Raw genomic sequence first — 13,862 nt, forward strand, 5'->3', positions numbered from 1 at the left:
ACCTACAGTGGCATAAGGCCCCCAAGACTTTATTTTGTATCAGATCTTTCATAAAATCTATTCACCCAAAGTGCTTTAGGGTTAAAATTAATTCAGTTAATGAGTTAAATAACTGCCAAGGGAGAGAGAAATTAAGAGTCATGGGCAAAGGGGAAAAGAGATGCTTCCAGCTGAGTTTAGAAGAGAGTGTGAATGAGGTGAAGGGGAAAAGAGATGCTAAGAAGATGCACTGATGGGCAGGAGCTGCAGAGGAGAAAGCTCTTATGCCCTGGGGGTCAAATTATATGAAGGAAGGAGGAAGGGCCTTTTTTTCTACAGGAGAATTGCTCCAATGGAAGTTAAAGTGATTTAACATATCACAGAAGTAGCAATATAAGCTAAAGGTTCCCATTTACTGTACTGTTGCTATAAAGTCTGCACAGGCTGCACAAACACTCATCTTTTATTGTTTGTTTATAATGCAACAGAAATGACTCCTGGAGTGGATTCCTATTGCATCAGGCATTCTAGGAAAGAAAAGGCTGACTTTTGACTCCCAGGATCATTTGGGCCAGACAGGACTGGAGCTGTTCCAGCCCCCGTACAGAGAGCAGCCTATCATTAAATTCTCCCCTGGTCTCATCAAAGCAGGAGCTGTTGTAGGGCTCTGTGGATAATCTGCCCCTGGCACTCTATTGCAAGCAGCAAAGGGGGGGCTCTTTCCTGAACCCATGGATTACTTACCTACCACCCTCAGGGTTGAAGGCTCTCTCCAGGTATGACCTCCAAGTATTCCTTCCTTTTCAGCTGCATCTGCAGATGGGGGTGAGGACCAGTGTGCTAGAAGATGCTTCCCTTTATCAGTAGCAAATGTACAGCTCAGGACTAAGAGAGGTTTTGTAGCAAAGCTAGAGCAAATGGTAACTGGTGGTTGTGTTCTGTCCATGTGTGGAAGAGTCCAGGGTACTGCACTCTCAGAGCTTACCACTACTTTACTTAAGTGCAGATATGTATTTTCTTCTATTTATTTTATATATATTACATATATAAATATTCTAATATCAAATATTAACACCATTTAGGTGTTCCCCCCTTTAATCTTCTGACAGTGATTTCTGTAGATAAAACACTTCGTGTGAACCAAACCAAATCAACTCAAGCACGTGTAAATTTTCTATTCCTCTTAATTTTTAGAAAGAAAATTTCACAATCCCCACAGTAGCAATAATTTTATGTATAGTTCTTAGTAACCAGAACCAGAAGAACAAAGCTTAGTTGGGCACAGAGCTATGTGGACAGGTACCTAGAAGAAGTGTTAGTCATGCTGAGCACCACATCTTGACACTACTGGAGGCAGTGGAGTTCATGTGTCTCTCTTAGGATACTTGTCACTGAAACCTTGGAAGCAACTAGTGGGCAGTGTGGCACAGGAGTCGCTGTGGAACACAGTGGTACCGCTGGCAATCCAGAGCTTGGAATGCACTTGTTAATCTTGTTTTCAGCAAGGTGGGTTAATTGCCTTCTCCTGCATCTCCATTCCTCTGTGGCTTTAGCAAGGCCTTCATTAATATTTGTTGGACATCTCTGGATCTGACTCTATCAGTGGTCTAGACAACAAGGAGTATTTGAACAGATGTTTTTCAAGTGAGCTATTCTTAATAGAATGTGGCTCTGAACCTAAAAGAAACTGTGCTAAACCAAGCTTTAACCAACTCGTAGCTCCTGCCACGCTTAGGCTGATGACGTTCCTTGCCCTTTAAGGAGCCTCTGAGGCTCACAAACAGAAGTTTTGCATCCAACAGTTTGGATACTAACAGCCTTGATTCATTTCCCCAGGTTTATATCACTGCGCTATCATGGTGCAGTTATAGTACAAGAAGGTGCCTTGGAAGCTTGGAGAATAGTAAATGCAGACCTGGCTTTGCTCAGCAGAACTTGTTCAGGGCTTTACAAGAAAGTTTCAGACAAACCCATCTGACAAAAGCTGGTTTAAAAAAACCCAACCCACAAAAGGCCAAAGCCCAAGTGCCTCATTTGAGGAATGTGAGAAAACACGTCCTGGAGATTCTCTTAACTGGGGTGTAGGCAGCCTTTGGGTGATGTAAGAGGGGATTTGCCCTCGCTTAATGTTCGCTCTGTGTAAAGTTTGCTGTTATGTCCCAGGTTATTGGGAGCTCTTTAAATCAAGGCAGTGAGAGAGGGAACTGTGAGCTTTGTATCTACACAGCAGGGGGCCAAAAAATACCCCCTTTACACGTGGGTGGGTTCTGTGTAAAACACAAGGAGGATTCCCCTGAGACACGTCTCTTCCAAAGTCCCTCTTAGAAAGTTGGGGGAAGGATTCCCAGGACATTGTGTGCTGCAGGTTTTGCTTGAGAAGGTCCTGTAAAGCAGCTCTGGGTAAGAGAGCCATCCACAAGGGGTTTCCTGCAGGCCCTAGAGCTTGAAAAGTCTCATATTTCCATAAGCCTTGTGTGAACCCAGAGGCAAGATTTGGATTTAATAGGCTGAGTTTGTGCCGGTTTGCCAGGCTAAATCTAGAACTGGGTGCCTGTTCTGAGGGAAAAGAACAAGGAAGATAATTTTTCTAGACTATATAAATTCAGTTTCTAGACTATATATATTCAGTGCACTCATCTTTCCCATATAGTCCTGTTTCTTCTCATGCATGCAAGTCTGGTCTCTGTGGCACAGGGATGAACACACAAAGCTAAGGGTCTGCCTCTAGTCTGTTGGTTTTGGATTCTTGTGCATCCCTCTGTTTGATTTGGACATACCTGGAGTCATGGAGTGTAAGTCTCCATGAGTTTCTCTGCAAGCCTCATTTTCTTCTCATCTGTAAAACTGGAGAGATAATTTCTGCCTTACGGGCATGTCAATGTTAATAGTTTAGTCCCCAGTTCAGCAAAGCACTTGAGCACATTCTGTTGGAGTAAATGGGATTTTAATCCTGTGATTACATTGTTTGGTGAGCTACAACCACAAGAAAATACTTGGAGATCATTGGAATTAGAAGTGTTCAAGAACTCCAAGATGTCATTATCAGTATTTTGCAGTAAATAAACTGTGGTGATAGTTTTCCCCTACCTCCAGTGAGTAATAGATGGGGTTTGGGTCATCTTAAGCATATACAGCCTGAGGTGTTGGGCAATAATGGTCTGGCTGACTGGTTTTGGTTGGTTTGGTCGTTTTTAATGCAGTAACTCGGTGGCCTAATGCACTTTCCTGGATTTTGGAAATGCGATTTCAGTTCTTTTCTTAGATCTGTGTGTCTGCCAGAGAATGGATGTTAGTTTAGGTTAGAGTTCTTAAGCTGTCCTGTTACAGATTCTGTATGTTGCATAAATAATGCTATAACATAAATAATAGCTGTAAATGGCCAAGCACTGAGCTTGGAGAATTACACTGGTCAAGCTCTTTGTCTCAATGGCTAAAGTACTCTGTTCTGCAACTGTAATGTCCACAGCTGCCTTGTTTCTGGCAGCAGAGCTGTCAGATGCAGAGGAGGAGAGTTGTAGGGAAGAGCACACACAGAGGGAGAACACAAGAGATCCCCAGAAAAAGAAGGAGGAGGCTGCAAAGGAAACCGTGGTGCCTCGGCAGCTTGTTTCTATCACCTCCGAGAGCTGATTGCATGCGTATCACACACAGCACAGAGCTCACTTGTCTAGACAATCGTCTAATTGTCTCTCCTCAGTAAGTAGCAGCCCTGGTGACATTCCAGACCTTGACCTCTGCCCTGTCCAGCGCCAAAAAAGTGCCGTTAGGAATCATGTAACACTGGGTATTAAAGATTGTTGGAAAAGGCCATGGGGTCAGCCTACTGTGGAGTTTTAGCAACAATGCTGAATATAGCTGACTCAATCCTTCCTCCCTTCCTCTGGAGACCTGGGCTTATTGCAGCAGAGTGTTAGTATGATTCCTGTGCTTAAACTAAAAGATGAGGCTGTGCTATAGAACCACTTGGGGCTGTGCTGGGAAGGAAGAATGCATAAAGTCTGAGATTGGCGATGCATACTTATCCTTCTCTTTATAAAGAGCTTTCTTCGTTGGCCAAGAAATAGGCTTCTGAATATTCTAGTTGGACACTGTGGTTTGGGATGTCAGAGAGTAAGTCTGCAAAGAGACTGCAAGCTGGAGCAACAGGGTTGTATGTATTGTACAACTATAAATAACAACAGTGGCTGTGGTTGAGGGGTTTAAGGGATGGGAATCTGAGTGCCAGTGCTGCTGAAAACCTATACAAACCTGCTGAGGACGGGGAGAGGGAAAAGGTTAAAAAAGGTTGTGACTGCACTAGAAATGATTGGGCTTTCAGCAAATCTTCTGTATTCAACTCCCTTCTCTCCAGAAGGGTCCCTGTGTGTAACCTGTCCCGTATGAGACTGTTGCTGCAAACCCCTGCCTTCTGCCCACCCTGCTCCACACAGCTGCCATTGCAAATGTGGTTTCTTGGCGCCTTGGAAGATGAGGCACTGAGCTTATAAACTGAGGGTCCAGTTCGGGGAGATAATGAAGCATATTGATAGTTTCAACCAGTCCTCACATCAGAGGTGTCCTGAAATACATTCTCAAGTTAGACTGACAATCTGTTGTTTAGTAACAGCTGTTCTTATTGCATGAGTTTGATTTTCCATGTAGCATTCGGGTTAAGCCTTGTAAAGAGTGAGAAATGTGTGAATTTGGGTTTTTAAACGAAGTTAAATGCATAGAAATTCTCTCCAACTGGTGAAAACGGGGGGAACTCTTAAAATCAGTGGAGCTATGCTGGTCTCCATCAGTTAAAGATCTGCCTTTCTATTCCCAGGCATGTTAAAGGTGTTACAGCGCAAATGACTGCAAAAACTCTTGCTGACAGTTTCAGGCTCCAAGGCAGATCACGTATCTGGTCCAGGGAGGGCACATCCATTGCTGCAGAAGGAAATAAGGGAGAGAATATTGTAAAGTGTTAACTGATATTTTTAGAAGCTTTATAATGACAGGTCACATTCCCAAGGACTATAAAGTGGCAAATCTAACAGCGATTATTCAAGCGGGGCAAAAAGATCCAGCAGCAATTACAGTTTAACACTGGGTGTGGGGAAATATCAGAAAGCATTTTATGGGGTTTGGGGAGTGAACAGCTTGAAAAGTCTAATTTGGTTAGAGATGGCCAACGTGGGGTTTTGATGTGGGTTTTAACTAACTTAGGATTCTTGGAAGGTATTGCTGCCATGGGAGGTATGGATCTTGACTGGATGGCGTGCACTCGCGCTCTGGTTTTGAAGTGGCAAGTTGGGATGCAACTACAGAGCTCCTCTTCGTTTCATTGAACTGTGCTGCTGAACCTATCTGAAATGTGTTTAAATGAGGGGAATGATGAACTCTCTTAGGCAGGGGTTGAAAGCCAGATTTTGTGTGAAGAAGTGAAATGAAGTGTGTTTTTTCTTCCTAAAAACCTTAAAAACCATCACATGGGTGGGGGAAGAATGGGAACTGGGCAAGCTGGACTCCGGTGCCAAGCTCTGTCAGCTTGGGAAAGCTACTTCAAGGGAGGCTCTCTTAAATGAGCTTTTCTATGTGTCTAACTGCAATTCAGCTGCGTTCTCGAGGTCAGACATAGACCAGAGCAGTTCAGGTATAGCAGCGGGTCTTTGCCTGGGCACAGGAATCCTGTTTGCATGAATAAGTCTGAAAATAAAACACCGATGTTCTTCGTGATGCCTTTTAAAATTGCAGGCTGCAGCTCAGGGCATGGCTCTCCTGGGTTTCCCCCTTGCCTTGGCCACTGAGCCTGTGAATCTGACCGCTTCCTTCTGCACTCCTCTTGCTTCTCAGACCTTCTCTGTAATCCACACAGGGCTGGGACAGCCTCCTGCCACATCACATCCAGCAGATAGCACAGGTATCCCTGGGCTCAAAGTGCCCTTTGATGTTACTGGATAAAAAAGGCTAATATTAATGATACTAAATATAGCTTCAAACAAAGAAACAGAGGTAGGATTATACCCCTGAACTACCAAAAAGCAGCTTAGGATCTGGTACAAGATTTGTCTTTTAAAAGAACATATTTCAGAAGAGATTTGCTGATGATTTCCAGGGTAAGGCCAGGAGTCAAGGTACCAAACTGTGTCTTAGGCTAAATGATTAACTGGAATTTTGTTTCTTTTCCCAAAGTATCAAACATCATCCCTACTATTGATTTAGCACTTCTATATCCAGGCTTTTTTGAGCATGATGCTTCAAATGTACTTGCCTGATTTAGGATTTTAAGTTATGGAGGTGTTCTTGAGAACTTCTCTTTCCAGTATTGTCTTGTGTATGTATGGGAAATATATATTTTAGCTTACTTTATCTGAAAGCAGAGGATGGAGGTAGAAGTGCCAGCCCCTTTAGAAGGGCTTGAGTTTGTCTAAGGCCAGCAAATGAAGCATATACAATTAATGCAGTCAAATATAAAAGGCTAAATATTGGGGGCAATGCACACAAGTGTGAGTACACTTTCCTAGGGAGGAAAGCATCTGCTGTTTGGGCAACTCGACACACAACAGAGTGCTGATTCCTTGGCTTTTCCTGGTGTTTGTAACCAAGGACAGTCTGGTGCAGACAAAATTGTTTCCCCTCAGGAAACAGAGGCCAGAGGCCTGCTGTAGTCAAATAGAAGTATTCAGAATGACTAAAGGGCCTGAAATGGTGAAGGTAATAAGAAAAGTGGAACTGAATGCTCGAGGGTCTGGTCTCAGCTGGAGACAGCCACATGGTGCCCCCAAGGGCCAGGGTCTGAACCCCACTATCAGAAATGGCCTCTGGTCTTTTGCTCGCATCCCTTGTATCACACTAACACTTCAGTGCAAGAACAGATTTCCACTGCTGCTAAATGGGTTATGGACACAGTAATACAGCCCCTGTGTCTACTAGCCAGTAATTAACATCCTATTAATACCTCTAACATGCAACTCTGCAATTCCAGATTTCCCATTGCAATGTAATGAACGTGTTCCCTGCAATGCCAGGGAGCATCCTGCCTATTGTGTGTGGTAAACAGCAGCTACGTGTCCTGGGGAAGGGTGGGCAATGAGAGCCTGTAGGACTTGTCCCACTTAACCAGGTTGGTCCAAGATCAAGGTCCTGAAATTTCAAGTGATGAAAGATGAATCCTAATTCCTGAAAACAAAAGAGCTGGCAAAATGGAGGGAGAGCTGGAGGAGGCAGTGGGGGATCGATACAGCTGCCGTGGACCGATCGCTCCGGTGGGTCAAGTCAGTTAACCTCGTTTTTATCCTGTGATCTGTTCACAAGGAATAACGAGGAGTCATCTTCTCACCAGAATGCCTTGTGGTGCTTCAGTGCTAGGTGCCACGTTGGGTGTAGCACTATTAAAGAACAAATAGGGAAACTGAACTAAGCCTTGGCTCTGCGTCTGTGCGTGCAAACTGCTGTTTGCTGATCCGCAGCTCATCAGCCTGCCCTCGGGTACCTCCAGTGAGAGATGTTACTTGTGATTTAAAAGATTGAATTCTAATGTTTGAAATGTGTTTATGACCTTTAAAACATGTTAATGTTGCCTCTTCTAGTGTAAGAGTTGTTGCTTGTGTACATTCTACTCGCCTTAAGGTGAGGTCTTTGCCTGGACATGATGTAGTCAATCCCTACCCCAATGGATTTAGTACAAACAAATGGGACAGTTAGAAGGGGACAAAAGGAAACTGAGGTACATGGGGCAGGGAACATTGTTAGCCTGTCACGTGCAACAGGTCTCTTGGCAGGGGTCAGCAAACAGCCTGGATCCTCCACTGACAGTGAGCTATCCACTGGATCAAAAATGTCATTCTTTGTTATGCAGAGATCCCTGTCTTGAAGGGAATAATTGGAATATTGCAATCAGAGTCCACAGATTCCACCTCCTAACTCAAAACGTGTCTTCAGCTCAGTGGGAAACTCTTTGGGGCCAGTGATTGCCTTCTGGGTTTTGTGATTATAAACACCTTAACACAATGGAGTCATAGTCCATGACTGGCTTCCCTGGGTGCTGCTTCAGTGCCAGTAACAACCACGCTCAATTGCCATGTCCTGCAAGGAAACGGTTGGGAAACACCGAGCAACCGTGTGCTTGTGTTATTGTAAACCCAGAAATGTTTACTCATTATATTTCAATAGGTTTGGATCATTGTGGATGAAAGTGAAACAAGATATAAGCCTGCAAGGACATGCATAAATACATAATTAAGTATATTTCCTTTCCATATGGAGAGGATTAGCTTCCTTGCCTCAGCGGGGAGTTGCTTTATTTGGTGTCTGCTTCGGTGTCCCGTTCTTTCTGACAGCTTACAGAGGTACTGAAAGGGAATTTCACTGGCTGGCTAATGAATGCTGGAGTAAGGGCATGTGGAAAAGAATAAGTGATTACCTCAGACAACAGAAGTTTAGGCACCTTAAGGGCTGTCCTATTATCCTGACTTCTCTTTTTGACCCTAAGTGGGCCCTATGGGATGATACTGCCCACCTGACCAAGCCTTATTGCTTAGTCATAAATCGAGACAGAGGGAGATGGGTCTAGTAAATGCTGAAGTGTCAGCAAGAGCTCCTGAACTCGGGTTTCATAACCTGAGAAATATTTTATCACCCTTGTGAGCCAAACCTCTGAAAAATCAATGGAACTTGAGAGTTGCCTGTATCGATCTGAAAGGCCGGGCTGTATTGAAATATTCATGGCAGAATGTGTGTGTCTGTGGATGTGTGGTTCAGGGACTACGATGTAGGCAGCTTTCAGGCAGTGAAACATCCCCATTGTTCATTTAAAGTAGATGAAGGCTATTAGGTGACTTGCACAACATGCACTTAAAAGGGAAGGAGTCTGTGTTACAGCGACGTTCTGCCGGTTCCAGAAATGCATGCTCATTACTATGATTTTCCTTAAATGACAAAGTGTTGGGAGGGAGAAGTCAAGGAGATCTGATAAAATTAGCACCGCATCCTCTTGGGGATCCCTGGGCTTGCTTTGTTTGCAAAGCCAATTTGGACACTGCGTCTTTGATCTTCACTTTCAGTATTTGAGCAGGCATGTTTAGTATCACTCATTTCACAGGAGATTTGGGATTCAAGTTTCTTCAACAATCTCAAAAGCAGTACATTAGAAGAAGAATTGTCTGCCAGTCGTCTTAGAATCTCAATACCCTTGATACTAATTTGAGGTGATGCATTTCACCAGATGTGTCTACCTGAACGCTGCTTTAAGCCCAGGAGGTTTGTGCTACTGTAGAGTATTAAAGTTGGCTCTTCCCCCCCTTTTCCTCTCCTCCTTTCTTCTTCCAAGAGCAATTGAATGAAAAGCATCCATAATCTGCATGTAGGTGTGACACGTTACCAATAGCTGGAAGGAAGAGCGTGTGTCAGGCAGGATTTGTTCAAAGCCTGAATAGAACCATGAAGAAAACCGCTGTCAATAAGGCTTCAAGAAACTGATGCTTATGTATAGGCTGATGAATGAACATATTTACCCAAGCTCCAGTCTGCCTTCGTGCTTCCTCCCTGCAGTGACTTGGTCACTTCTAGGGTGCAGGTTCAAACCTCTGCTGATCCCATGGGTTCCACTGGGCTTCAGGGGTTGGACACCTCAAGGCATTCAGGAGTTTAGGTGTCATCGGTGTTCAGGGGGATTGCAGTGCATCAGAGCAGTTTCTGTAAAACCACAGCAAGAAACGGCACAGCACTGCCCTGCCTTGCTGGGGGGATCCAACTGGGATGCTCAGTGGCTCTGGGCAGGGAAGTTCTTCAGTCGGCTCCGTAATTATGGATGTACAGGGAGAGGCTGAGCAGAGAAAGGGGAAATGGAGAACAGGAAAGACAACAATTACTCTTGAAGAAACACTATTGGCCATATAGGCTGCTGGTGGGCTGGGAATGCTGTTCTGGGAACAGGCACCTCCGTCATCTTTACAGCAAGACATGGAATGCAGGGTATGGAGTCTGGATCTCGACCAGAAGGGAAAATAAGGGCAATTAGAACTGATTTAATTCTTAACTCTCCATCATGTATAAATTCACCCATGGTTAAAAATAGCCCTATGAAATAAACCCAAGCACCCTCGAGAGGCATTACTTCAATCAGTGGCTCAAACTAAGCAGAAAACCAGGCTTTGTGTGTCTGAGGTTTGCTGGTATTGCTGAAGAGAAAGGAAGCACCTCATTCCCTCAGTCCATGGCCCAGGGAATGGACTGTGAATGGTGCTGGTTTAGGATTGGTATTATCAGAAGCTCAGTTCTATCCCTGCCACTGTTAGAGCTTCCCTGCAGTAAGTAAAATGAAAGGAGGAATAAACCCGTTCGTGCCATGCTTGCTTTATTTCCATTCCTCAGTGGCAAAGTAAAAGGAAAGTTTAAGCAACTAACATCAAAGATTGGAGTTCTCTGAAGCTAAAAAGCCCATTAATCACGATTTTAGAGCGTCCTTTAATTACCCTGGAATAAAATGACACGCACAGAGCAGGAGGGAAAACTCTTACTGTGAGTTGCTCGCGCTTGTTTGTGCTTCTGAGCTCACCAGAAACCCTTGTTGATCCCTCTTGCTTCTGCTGCCCCATTCATTCTACCCCAGCTATGGTGTGCCGTTAGCTGTGCTGAGTGTGCACCGAGGCAGGGAGAACAGGCCTGGCTCCTGAAGGAAATCATGGCAATGGAAACCTCATCTTGTGCGAGGACGAGGTGGCTGTGGGACACACAGCTCATCTGGGGTCCAAGGCAGTGCTGGTGCTGAAGGCCTTTGGTTAGCGTGGTGTTTAGGCTACAGGGACCATTCCGTGCTGCAGCTTTGATGGGCACCATGGTGCTTCAGGACGTGGGTCAGTGTTGTGTCCTGGGAGAGGAGAGCCTTAAATCCCTCTATCAAAGTGGGAGATGAAGAACCAGTAGATGGGGTCCAAGGTTACTGGTAGGACCAGTGCAGCTCCTTCCCATCTCCTTGCGTCTCCCTTCCACCCTGGAAAATGGCCTCTTGATACAAGAGAGAAACAAGAGACCCCAAAGTGGTTTTGGTTGACACTTTAAGGGATGGGGGCTGTCAGAACAAGACAGCTATGAGGAAGGAGCCACCCCTCTCCTCCTCTGACACCATGAGATGGGAGTTCAGGGTTCTGGTGGCTCAGGAACACCTGGAAACACAAAGCAAAGCCAAAGGACAACAAAATCCTGGCCCTTCCCATAGTGTTTTAGAAACCTTTCCATGTCCTTCAAACCCTCTGCAAGTGTTTAACGCTGGAGGTTATCCATAAAGCAGGGAACACCGACTGCCTGTGCAGAAGGGGACTCCACAGCTGCCAGCCCTGTCCCTTTGAGCACTGCGAATGCCCCCTCCTCCTGCAGGAGGGGAATGTGTGGGGATGGCACAGTGCATCCCCTGCATGCCGCTGCTCTGGGCTGGAATGTTTTGGGATTGAATTCGCTGCCATTGCGAAGCTCAGCCAAGTGGGTAACATTGTGAGTTGATCTGTTTTCAAACCCAGACAGTTGTTAATGAAACAGTTGCTGTTTTGTTGACAGAACATTAATTACTTGATCTTAGGACTTTGTAATTGCACAGGCCCCCTCTGTATACAGCACTAATTACATTAGCAATTATATGGCGTTTTAAAGACAAAGAAATGACTACAGCAATTGCAGTGTCATAGGGACCCTGCTGGGAAACTTCAAACCGGTTCCTGCAGTGTCAGGGAAGTGCTGAGGAAGTCCTGACCCACCCAAACCAGTGGCACCAGGCTTGAGAAGAGCAGGGGAGCCCGAATTTCCCACTCAAAACTGATCTGAAGTGTTCCTAAAAGCCTCTTTGCCTTATGCATAGGGAGGCTCCTTGCTGCTGACGCTGTAAGCCCCTCAAGTGAAACAAGCAGCACCCTCGCAGCAGGATGTACAGGACACACTTTGGTTACTGCTGCCATGTCTGTGCCCCATTCCCCCTCCCCGTGCTTTCTGCCTTCTGGCACAACTGGAGCGTGTTAACCTGAAACATGGCTGTAAGGTCTTTGGGTCAGGAAGTGTTCCCATCGCTTGTTTAGGTGTTGCCCTCCATGCTGGGTGCAGATTGTGAAGCCTTCGCAGTGTGAGTAGAGTGATCTGTGCGTGCTTGGGTGCTGTGCTAGGAGGAACGTGAACATCAGAGACATCCAGTGCTTGTATTATTTTCTTTACCACTTATTTTGTAGCTGTGCTCCTGGTTTTCAGGCCGGAGGGAAAAGTAATTATATGGCCAGGTCTACAGCTGGCATAAATTGGTGCACCTCAACTGAGTGGGGCTGACAATAGCTGAGGATCCGGCCCGTGTCTTGTCAGGTTCTGAGCTTGTAAACAGGGTGAGATGGTATTATTACCAACAGACAATCTCTGCCTGCGTGAGCTATTTATTCCCCCTCCCTTTTCACTGCTCCTCAAGCGCTGTTGCTATCAGCATTTCTGACCAGCTCTGCCCGTTCACACTCACTAAAACCTTGTGTTGTGTGAGGTGGGTTTGAAGCTGTTGCTGATTTTAATGGTGGCAAGATCAGAGCTTTCACCTCCTCATCGCAGACCTGGTTACTGACTTATATTCAGAGCTACGTGGCCACAGCCTGTGTCCGTGCTGGATTGAGTTTGAGAATACAGACAGGAATTGATGGAGATGAGTTTCCCCAAGTACACTATAGGTCTGTATGCTACAGACCTCACAGAGGACCAACAAGAAAATTGCATAGCTCACCCATGTCCCCTGGAAAAGGAGCTGGCAGTGGCCAGGTTTGTGTTCTGTCACTCCCATGTCTTTTCCTGTTATTGCTGTAAATTTGCCCTAATGCCAGGGAAGCAGGACAGCAGAGCATAGAATCCCAGCCTGGTTTGGGTTGGAAGGGACCTCAGGGCTCACCCAGCTCCAACCCCTGCCACGGGCAGGGACCCCTTCCACTGGAGCAGCTTGCTCCAAGCCCCTGTGTCCAACCTGGCCTTGAGCACTGCCAGGGATGGGGCAGCCACAGCTTCTCTGGGCACCCTGTGCCAGCGCCTCAGCACCCTCACAGGGGAGAGCTTCTACTTCAGAGCTCCTCTCCTTTCCCCCTGCTCCTCACAGTGCCTCGTGGGACAGGGTTATGGCACCCTCTGCAGTGGGGGGGGAAGTGTTGTGTTTCCCATTCCCCTTCCCCACACTGTGTTTGCTCCGCAGGGTCTGCAGCCACCAGCAGCTAATCCAGTCCTGCGAGCGGAGTTAATGAGACATCACCACCGGAACCCCCCGGCGCGATTAAAGCTTCGGATCTTTGCACCTCAGCAGCTGCTGTTGTCACCAAGAGAAAGACTTCCACTGCTCTGGAAGTGCCTCGCTGCCTGGTGAGTGGCTGTTGTGTCACCAGTTACTGGAGTGAAATTCAAGTACTCACAAAACAAGAGACCTGCGAAGGCAGAAAGCAGGCTGGGAGGGCCGCCAGCTGTAGGATACTAACAGCAAAGGGAGGCTTCCCAACAGGACACTGCAGTTACCCCACTATTGACTCCCTCCCACCCCTAAACTCTCACAGAGGTGTTGTCACTTCACTGATCAGGTGTAGGAAAGGCCAGGTCAGAAGAGACCGTTACTGACCTGTCCTTGTGCTGGCTCTACCCAACTGGGGGGGAACGCTTCCACATGGAGGTTAGGTTAGAAGAACAGTCATGTAGTGCATGGAATCACAGAAACAACGGGGTTGGAAAAGACCTTTAAGGTCAAGTCCAACCCTTAAGACTGAAGTCCTGCCAAGTCCACCACTTAAACCATGTCACTAAAGCAACCCTTTTGTAAAGTGTTACTGCTGCACCAAGACCCAAAGATGATCAAGGATAAAGCCCCTGGAATGCTCTGAAAGGAAGAGAATTCCCCCCTTGTTTACAGTACAAAAATTTTATTTCTTGTC

General features: G+C 46.0%; 1 long non-coding RNA gene across 3 annotated transcripts in view; it reads left to right on the top strand.

Moving 5' to 3' along the window:
* Window positions 1-13,249, top strand: part of LOC134162792 (uncharacterized) — a 71,801-nt gene extending 58,552 nt beyond the window's left edge. For all 3 annotated transcript variants that reach the window (XR_009964448.1, XR_009964450.1, XR_009964451.1), the window contains one exon: window positions 13,139-13,249. This is a non-coding gene — a long non-coding RNA (uncharacterized LOC134162792). The remainder of the gene's footprint in view (window positions 1-13,138) is intronic.
* The last annotated feature ends 613 nt before the right edge of the window (window positions 13,250-13,862 follow it).

Source organism: Pezoporus occidentalis, unplaced genomic scaffold (assembly GCF_034315485.1).
Source record: "Pezoporus occidentalis ecotype Australia unplaced genomic scaffold, CSIRO_AGI_Poc_V1 ctg191, whole genome shotgun sequence".
In the NCBI taxonomy this organism is placed as follows: Eukaryota; Metazoa; Chordata; class Aves; order Psittaciformes; family Psittacidae; genus Pezoporus; species Pezoporus occidentalis.